At 43.1% G+C, this 9,764-nt stretch overlaps 1 long non-coding RNA gene and 1 pseudogene across 2 annotated transcripts; both read left to right on the forward strand.

Annotated features, from left to right (window-relative positions):
- The first annotated feature begins 669 nt into the window (after positions 1 to 669).
- On the forward strand, positions 670 to 2,436 carry LOC308058057 (epoxide hydrolase 1-like; annotated as a pseudogene). The gene is made up of 2 exons: positions 670 to 1,226; positions 2,009 to 2,436. The product of its transcript is annotated as an epoxide hydrolase 1-like (transcript).
- Positions 2,437 to 3,946: 1,510 nt separating this feature from the next.
- On the forward strand, positions 3,947 to 7,414 carry LOC308058058. Its single transcript, XR_013925642.1, has 3 exons — positions 3,947 to 4,148; positions 6,884 to 6,992; positions 7,320 to 7,414. It is a non-coding gene; the product is annotated as an uncharacterized lncRNA (long non-coding RNA).
- The last annotated feature ends 2,350 nt before the right edge of the window (positions 7,415 to 9,764 follow it).

Here is a 9,764-nt window from a genome sequence, read left to right on the forward strand (position 1 = left end):
AAGCCTCAGCATAGTCCCTTTACCCTTGACACTTCTGTTGGGCGCAAACAATTTTATGCCTCCCCAGGTCATTCGAATGTTCTCAGAGGAATGCAGTCCTGGTCCCTGTGGCCGCTCTGGGCGTTGGAGGGATGCTGGTTTACTGGCTGAGGTCTAGACACAAGATCAAGACTATTGAAATGGGCAATGGACGGTGGGGCTCAGATGAAAGACCTCTAAAAGGGAAAGAAGATGAAAGTATCTGTCCCTTCAAGACTGAAACATCTGACAAAGAAATTGAGGTGCCCGTGCCTGGGAGGTAAGGAGGGGCAGAAAGCTGCGAGGTGGAGCCAGTTCATCACCCACCTTACTGCTTTGAGGTGATGCCTTGGGGGCAATAGCCAGCGCAGGTCCGTTAGATGATGCTCTGGCTCACTGCCCTTTATGAATGGGATTTGAGCTCAGATTCACTGCAATGTCTTTACGCTTTCTGAGACCACAGACTCTCAATGCAACCTGGGGCTGCTCCTGCAGAAAGGCCATGCTTTGAGCAGCAGAATTTGACAGCAGGTCTGCAGTGGTGGAATGGGGTGGGAGGGCACCGGGATAGCAAAGGCACCAGTAGGGCAGGACTGAGGGGCTTCCGCAGAGGACAGGGTTGGAAGGGTGAAGAAGGATGGGGTCCTTCCTTCTGTCCCTACAAGCCTGTCACTAATTATCTGGCCAACTAGCAGTCGGTAGCACAGGCTGAGCTGCTTATTCTTCTCTCAGCTGGCAGTGCTGGCAAGTTCCTAGTGCCCAAAACCCTAAAGCGAGTTAGCAGTAAGGCAAGCGTAGAACCCACTACTCCTGGGTGCCCTAGGGGAACTGCTAACCTGTAGAGAAATATATTCTCCATATAAATGATTCAGGAAGTTATACAGAGTATGGCACTGCTTCAGGAGGGCTTGTGGTGTCCCAGAGAGAGACACAGAAGCCGGTGGAGCCAGGAGAGCCTGTTCATGCCTGCCTTAGCATAGGGCACATGCAGGCATCTGGCCAGCCTTGCAAGAGCTCCTGTCCGCAGGACCTGCATCGCCGCCTGGAGCAGGCCCGCTACACACCGCAGCTGGAAGGGGCTGCCTTCCGCTACGGCTTCACCTCCAGCTACCTGCAGAAGGTGGTGGCCTACTGGAGGAACCCGTTTGACCGACGCAAGCAAGTGGAAATCCTGAACAAATATCCCCATTTCCGAACCACCATTGAAGGTGAGGGGGTCTCTGTGGCTTGAGCAGGTCTCACTCTGAAATGCACAGAGAGAATGGGGGGCTTTAAGAGGTTACTCTATTAAGACAACAGTGTGCATAACAGCTTAATGAAGGATCAGTAGTGGAGGCTATGTTATTAGTAACCCTCTATAGATTAAGATCATTGCACAGTGGTGATAAGATTAGATCTGCTTGAAGATGGGCTTCATCTGGCTCTGAACCTGCACTAAATAACAACGAGGTTTTCTTCTGCTATTGCCTTGAAGCCACCTTTGAAAACTGTAAAATTTACCCAGGCCCTGAGGTTGGAATATCCACCACCACCACCCAGTTTAGCCAGGTGAGGTTAGCCAGACTTTAGATAAGTGATCTGCAGGTTAAACTTATATCCTGCGCTTACTTTTTCCATGTTTCTCTTTTTATCACCCACACATTTTGTAATTTAGTCATGTTTTTGCACGTGTCTTAGTTGCATTATGCTATTCATTGAAGTGCAGCTGTACTTATATACTGTAAGACCAATTTCTCAGGAGGTGGATGCTCAGTCTCCTGTGACCCCAGTAACTGGGACTGGGATCAATACCTCTGTCTGTAAGTAAAAGATGAGACACAGGTAAAATACCAGGCATGTCCTTTCAGCTAGGCATCTTCTTGCCATGGGTTGATTGTGTACCTTCTGCTGTGAATGCTAATCACAGTTTTGCCACCCTCCTTCTTCAGAGTTTGGAACAGAAACTGTGATGGAACTAAGGCTTTAATTTATCTGTCTGGATGTGTGGCAGGGATTGATATCCATTTTATCCACGTGAAGCCCTCCTATGTCCCTCACAGTTGAGCTGTTCAACCTCTGCTGATGGTCCACGGCTGGCCTGGCTCCTTCTACGAGTTCTACAAGACCATCGCTCTACTCACAGAGCCAGCTGAGCATGGCCTGAATGAGGGTGACATGGTGTTTGAGGTCATCTGCCCATCCATCCCAGGATATGGCTTCTCTGAGGCACCACACCAGAAAGGTGAGCGATGAAAAGGCGCTGTTGGAATTGCCAGGTTCTTGGAGCCTCAGTCATCCCTGGCCCTCACCAGGGAATGCAGTTTGTGAATGCAGATGCTTGGCTCTGCACTAACACCCATGTGGCTGAGGCTCTGGGGCTGGCTGTGGAGATCTGGAAGGTAATGGTAGCTGGAAACCAGGTCTGCTTTCCACTTTATCCACTTTATCCACTTTCCACTGAATTTCCATCTTGTGTTCACTGTATTGCCAAGGAGCAAGGCAGAGCAGCATAGCACACTGTGCCTTTACACAGCAGCATAAACATGTGCCTCTGTCAGACCATGATCTTTGGCCAGGGGATGATACACCAAGACAAACAGGTTTCCTCTGTTTCTCTTTACCTACAGGCTTTGACAGCAAAGCAACTGCTCGGAAATGTCATAAGCTGATGAATAGATTGGGCTCCAAAGAATACTACCTACAGGGAGAAGACTGGGGATCTCTTATTACCACAAACATGGCCCAGATGCTGCCACAGTGAGTAGCAAAGGGAATCAGTGCAGAGAAGGTTTCTCCAGTTCTTACCCTACCTTCTGGCTCCACGGTCCGGGTCCTGCCTTCTGTTTGCCCTGCCTCTCATCGCCTTCTGCTTTGTTTTCTCCAGGGGTATCCCCACCCCTGTGCATTCAGTCATATTCACGTGCTTTGCATTGACAGTGGTATTTGCATTCTCACGCTTTCTAAATTTCATAGAATCATAGAAGCATTTAGGTTGGAAAAGACCTTGAAGATCATTGAGTCCAACCATAAACCTAACACTGCCAAGTCCACTGCTAAATCAGGTCCCTAAGTGCCACATCTACACACCTTTTAAATACCTCTACCACTTCCCTGGGCAGCCTGTTCCAATGCTTGACAAACCTTTTAGTGAAGAAATTTTTCCTGATATCCCATCTGAACCTCCCCTGGCACGACTTGAGGCCATTTCCTCTCATCCTCTCACTTGTTACCTGGGAAAAAGTGACCAACACCCACCTTGTTACAACCTCCTTTCCTGTAGTTTTAGAGAGCAAGAAGGTCTCCCCCAAGCCCCCTTTCCTCCAGACTAAACAAGCCCAGTTGCCTCAGCTGTTTCTCATAGGACTTGTTCTCTAGACCCTTCACCAGCTCCGTTGCTCTTCTTTGGACACATCTTTCTTGTAGTGAGAGGCCCAAAACCGAACACAGTATTCGAGGTGCAGCCACACCAGTGCTGGGTACAGCATCACTGCCCTTGTCCTGCTGGCCACGCAATTTCTGACACAAGCCAGGATGCTGTTGGCCTCCCTTATCTAGGGAAGAGTTGTACAGAGAAAAATGGAGTGCTGTTTGGCTTCTCTTTCACTAGGCATGGAAGTAAGCTCTGCTGCATTTTGATTTGAGACCTCAAGGATCATCATTCTAAATCAGGAAGGAGATAAATTTAAAATTGGCAGGGAGAAAAGGAAGGAGCTCAGCCTTTCAGCAGCTGATCAGTACCACGAAGTATAGGACTTTCCTGGATGGAGATGGCACCAGCTGTACCATTTTTAACTCTCCCAAATTTTTTTGGAAATCACGATAAATGTGAAGGGCTTATGTATTTGGCTTAGTGAAATGCTTCTATTACAGCTCCCGTCAGACTTATTTTCTAGAAAATTTGGAAACAGAAAATGGCTTGATTTAACCTTCTATTCATTAACCTGATTTCAGATCTGTGAATCTTATCTTCGCTGGCAGAGAAGGTTTGAGAAGGATGATTTCCGTGATGCTTGGGGCTTATATACCATGGCTCATAGGCTTTACTAGGGAAGATGTTCGACGTATGTATCCTTTCATCCAGAAGAATATACATGAACTATTGCGAGAGTCTGGATACTTACACATCCAAGCCACCAAACCAGACACTGCAGGTAATGAACCTTCTCTATATCACTATGAACTTTGTATACTGACTGCTTAAGGCGTATAAACACATAGTTGAACAAAAGCCAACCATGTTTGAGAAGCAATGAATTCTGGTGACTGAATGCAAGACATGGGGACAAGAGCTGTGTAAAAGGAAGTGAAAAGGAACCGCTTAAAAAAAGACGGAGACTACAAATATCACTTTTCAAGGTCTGTTAAATGGCATACCACTTCTCTATGGCAAAGAACCCCTTTGCAAAAAGCCTCTTAAAGTAAAGCACAGGACCCTGACATTGAAGCTTCTAGAAATAAATGTGGGTGAAAACAAGAAAAATACCATAAGCAAGTGCAATGTGAAACTTGCAGAAAGGTAGACACAGCCATAATACCTGAAGCCAGAAGCATGATGTAGTGGGACCAGTAGATAAGGAGTCTGAAGAAAGGTATGGCCATCTCAGAAAAGTTACATGATTTATTTGTATAATATTATCAAAGATTATGGGGTATTCCTTTATTGAAATAAACCCTCATCAGGAAAGACAGCAGAGCTGTCTCAGACTGGCATCAGGTACGGAGACCATAGAAGGAATAGCACCCCATCCTGGCATTTAACTGGAAAAGAGGAAACTCAAAGTGAAACGTCAGCTAATGCCTAGTCTGTTGCTTGAACTGATTGCAATATCAGAGAAATAAAAGGAGACAAACCAGATACCAGGTTGGGGTTTTTTGGGTTTTCTTTTCAAAAGCCAAACAATGAAGACAGCCCCCAGAAAAACAAAGACCAGTATGTCTAGTGTCTGATCAGAAAACTATCAGAAATGTTTTTAAAAGGAGAATTCATTTACAGGTGATAATATCACAGGGAAATCATGCTTCAAATATCAGAGCTCTGGCAGGATCAAGAAGCTGTGGATCTAGTAATGGAACATATTTAATTTCCAAGAAAAGTTTTGTTGAGGTTCCTTCCCCCAGTGTTCTTAAAGACATTAAACTGCCTTAAGAAAAAGATTAAGTTCATGGGTTAATAACTAGTTAACATGAGAATTCATGAATATAAATAAGTAAGCAAGTTCCAGGGGAGAGAGAGTATCACAAAAATCTGTGCTGGCACCCGTACCTTTCAATATGATCTTAATTTCTCTACAGATAAAAGTGAATGGTTAAGTGAAAATCTGACACCTATCCAGGGTTTGGTTTAATCTAAAGATAAATGGTTTTGTAACTCTCTGCAGTTAAGTGACTGGTTGATTAAACTGGCCAATAAAAACTGATGTCAACAAAGTCCAAAGCAATTTAAGCAGAGGAAGAAAATCACAATGGGCTCTAGTTTGGTTGCTGCTATGTGAGAGAATCCAAGAGTCAAGGACAGTGCTTTGAAACGTCAGCCAGCTCAGACTTTAAGAGAATCTTACAAACTCTTAAAGAAAGCAAAAAGAGAGTAAGACAAAACACTAAATCCATGATATTTAGAATCTGTTCCACCCCTGTTTCATTAATATATTTTATAATCAAAAGAATACAAGAAGGGGAGAAAAAGAACCCTAAAGTGACCAAGCAGCTTCCCTACAAGCACTGTACATAGTCTAGGACTCTTTAACCTGGAAAAAAAGAAGAGCAGGGATTTTGTAGCACACTGTGAAAGGCAGAAAATAAATAGGGGGAAAAAATACATATTCCCTGCTTAGTCTCAAAAAATATCTATATTATCAGTTTAGTTCTCATTAGGCAGGTTTAAAGCAAAGCTACAGTATTTTCACTCACCAGAAGCTGTGGTACCTAAGATGTGTACAGGTTGAATCATTAGTAAGCTGCAAACAAGACTGGTATTTCTGAGCATCCAGTCCATGAAAGTTGAATACAGTGATTCGGAGACAGCTTTCAGCTCAGAAAATGCTCACCTCCAGACGGGTCATATGTTAGCTGGCACATTTTAGCCTGCCCTACCTTTGCTGGTCAAAGCATTTACATGACTTTGATGTGTAGCAAATCACTTTAGGCCTGACAGCACAGGGAAACTGTTGTGCCAATGCACAAACTTACTTTGCATTAACTATGTCCACTATTAAATTGAAATCACATTGTGCATCATCTTCTACGCAGTCATTCAGTGCTAAAGTCACACTAAAATACACTTGAGAGTAGGCAATTCTAAGGATACTGTAAAACTACAGCCTGGAGTGTGGTACAGGAATTTTCCCAAGGCAAGCTCTACCACTGCTGAAGTAATCCCCACCCGTTTTACAGGTTAAAACACAGATATAATATGCTGTGTTTATAATGTTTGTTAGCATTCCCCAAAGGCAGGAGCAGATAGCAGATACACAACACTCCACTGTTGTTTAAATTACATAGAAAGTGAACAGCACTCAGGGTCCCAGTTAGCCATCCTAAGCAGGACAGTGCTCCCAAACAGTTTATCTGAAATTTCTTTTCAGAGTGTAATCCCTTTACATCTGAATTTGCTCTTTCTGCCACACATTACCAAGAAGCCCAGAGGATTTTCTTAACTCCTATTTTCTTTTGTATAGGAATTGCTCAACTTTATAGTGCTGTCAGTTATAGCCAAAATTCCATTGGGGTGAACTTTTCAAGAATAAAGTACTACCAGGGCTGGTAAAACGCACTCTTTACTGAATTCTCATAGAAAACTCTGAAGAATTGATGTAAGTCCAGTTTAACTCCCACTGAAGTATTTGCAATGCCAGGCAACTGCAATGGTTCTCTTTTTCTCTTGAATTAGGTTGTGGACTGAATGACTCCCCTGTGGGGCTTGCTGCATATATATTGGAAAAATTCTCTACCTGGAGAGATAAATCATTTCTGCATAAAGATGATGGAGGCTTGGAAAGGTAAGAAAACAGGTGCTCTTCCATGAGAGGACTCATTAAAAGAATGAGCAATGGTAACTAATGAGGAGATAGGTAAAAGACTGGCCAAAGCTGAATTTTGAGCATGAAAGGTTACACATGACAAGTAGTAGTGTAAACTTACAGCAGACCGCCTGCAAACTACTGCTTCAGCACCGGGCAGTTTTGCTCTGGGCACATGGGTGCCAATTAATTTGCTGCTTGAAAACAAGTGGAGAACAAGAACAACTGTTCTTCAGGGCATGAGCCCAATATAGCGTATTGAGAAACAGCTTCCAATGAAACGTCTTCATCTTTTTCTATCAATAGCAAATACACTCTTGATGAGCTTTTGGCCAATGTGATGATTTATTGCGTGACATCCTCCATTGTGTCCTCAATGCGATTCTACAAGGAGAACATCTCCAAGGACCCTGGTCTAACAGGTGATGCCAGGTAATGAAGTGGTAGGTGTAAGAAAGATTTGCAAATGAGATTGAACCACGTTTGCCTGTATAAACATTTAGATTACTTTAAAACAGCAAACTTAAGTTGTTAAAAAAAATAATCTAAGTTCTTATTTTCTTTTGATAAAAATAGTTGAGTCTTTTTTCTTTTGAACCTGTAATTCACACAAAGTAACTTGTAGCCAAGACAATGCAGCGGACATATCAAACTATATTCAGTCTTGTGTTCAAACTACAGGTCTATATACTTAGTCACCAAACAAATGTGATCTCTGGCTCAGTTCAGTTAAAACAAAACAGAAAATCAGGAGCATTTCCAAGAGAGAAGTTTAAACTGAATTAGGAAGCATACGGCTTAGTGGTGGATAAAACTAACGACTACAAGTGTTAAGCACAAACTTGGGGAAGCAATTTGGAGAGCAGTACCTTCTAACAAACCAAGCACCTTCTAACAGCCACTGACTTTAAGATGACTATAAGAGAGGCTGACCAGAAAATGCTGCAGAACGGAATTCCATGTGATTGATCACACAAACAAATAGAAGAGTCTTTTCCTTTGTAGACCGAGCCAGCTTACCTTTCCTCAACTCATTCGTTACGCTGGTACTATAAATTCTAAAGTAAACTTGAGCAGGCTCATTTCTGACTGTCACAAAGAGGTGATGCGTCTTGCCATTTATCGCAAAACTGTAAAACAAGGTAAGTTTAAAAATAGGAAACGTTTCAAGATTGAACCGTGTGCGAAGTTGGCTCTACTTTACGTTTTTGGGTATAATATTCTCATACTCAAGGAGACTCAAATACAAGCAAAGCTTTTCAGCAGAGTACAAACCACAAAATGTGTCGCTGCGGTGAAGCTCTGCCAGCTGACTGTGGCAATTACTAGAGTCAGGAGGTTTTTATAGAATTTCCCCAGGACTTTTTTCAAAAAGGCACTTAGTTAATGTCCTCTAGGTTTGCAGTGTATGTTCCCACAGGGACTGCAGCTTTTTCCTCAGGAGCTAGTACATACACCACGGGTCTGGGCAAAGGAGGTCTTCAAGAACATCATCACTTACTCTTACATGCCACGTGGAGGGCATTTTGCTGCCTTTGAGGAACCAAAGCTTCTGGCACAAGACATCATGCACTTTGTCAGAAAGGTGGAACAGCTGTGAACATGCACTTTAGATACATATATAGAACAGAAGCAAGTTGTTCTGCCACCAGCAGAACCTTTACTTTGAGGGATCAAATAAATCCAATGTAATCACATAGAGAAAACAACATTTCATTTTGATAATCATTACAGTACTAAAATTGTTAATGAAGCTCTAAAGCTTTTCTAAAGAATAAAAGAAAAAACCCCAAAATAAGCAACTTGTCTTCTTTCACTCCCGGCACCGTATCATTGCTGCACTCATAGTTCAAGTGTAACAGAATACATGAACGGTTTACTGCAGAAACACTGCACTCATCTGGGGAAGAGAGTAGAAAGAAACCAGCCCCTTGATCCTTAGAACGAAGGCTTCTGTTTAAAAGCTTCTTTAAACACTCGAGTGCTAGCGTCTGAAATATGCATCACAAGCAGCTTTGGTGGAAATGTAAAGGGTTTTGATCTCCTGAGCACAAACACTCCTACGTTCAAGTTATGTTTCATTCAAGAGACCAGGAATTACATATTCAAGTGGGCAGCTGCACACAAGGCAGCTTTCTTCATTCTAACAGGTTTTCCCCCTACGGCTAGCTTTAGCAGCTACTACACTATGTAAACAGATGTTTAATGGATAACAAGGCAGAGACAGCGTTCCTAGTGTGCTCCAAGCTCAAAAATACCAACTTAATTTCCTCTTCGTTCTTTATCATTCCATTCCAAATGGTAAAGTTAAAATATGCACCAAGCGTAGCAGGTTACTTCAACCTTTACCCTCATTTCAAACGATTCTTATCACACCATCGTGCAATTTTTGCTAGCAAGAAGCTGCAAGCAACCTTGCTACCAGTAGGCTCGAGTTTCTCTTCAAATGGGATAGAGCTGTTTGGAGCTGTTAAGCTCACTACATTACAGACACTTCTAAGTAGCTGACTGAAGGTTAAGTCCAGCAGACACCTAGTTTTGACACACTGTTCAAAGCTCTCAAGTGTTTCTCACCCTCCCTCCTTCTCCCATTCTGCACTAGACACCAGGCCAGAAGAAAGGGCTCAAGTTCTGCTCCCAAGTAATACCTTCTGACTTTGAACAGGAGTTTGACAAGTAAAGATAGTGCTGAACTTGATCACACTCGCCTCACCGCCTCTTCACATTTCATAAACATTGAAGAGTCTAAGA

This window comes from Falco punctatus (assembly GCF_963210335.1).
Source record: "Falco punctatus genome assembly, contig: scaffold_23, whole genome shotgun sequence".
NCBI classification, from domain to species: Eukaryota; Metazoa; Chordata; class Aves; order Falconiformes; family Falconidae; genus Falco; species Falco punctatus.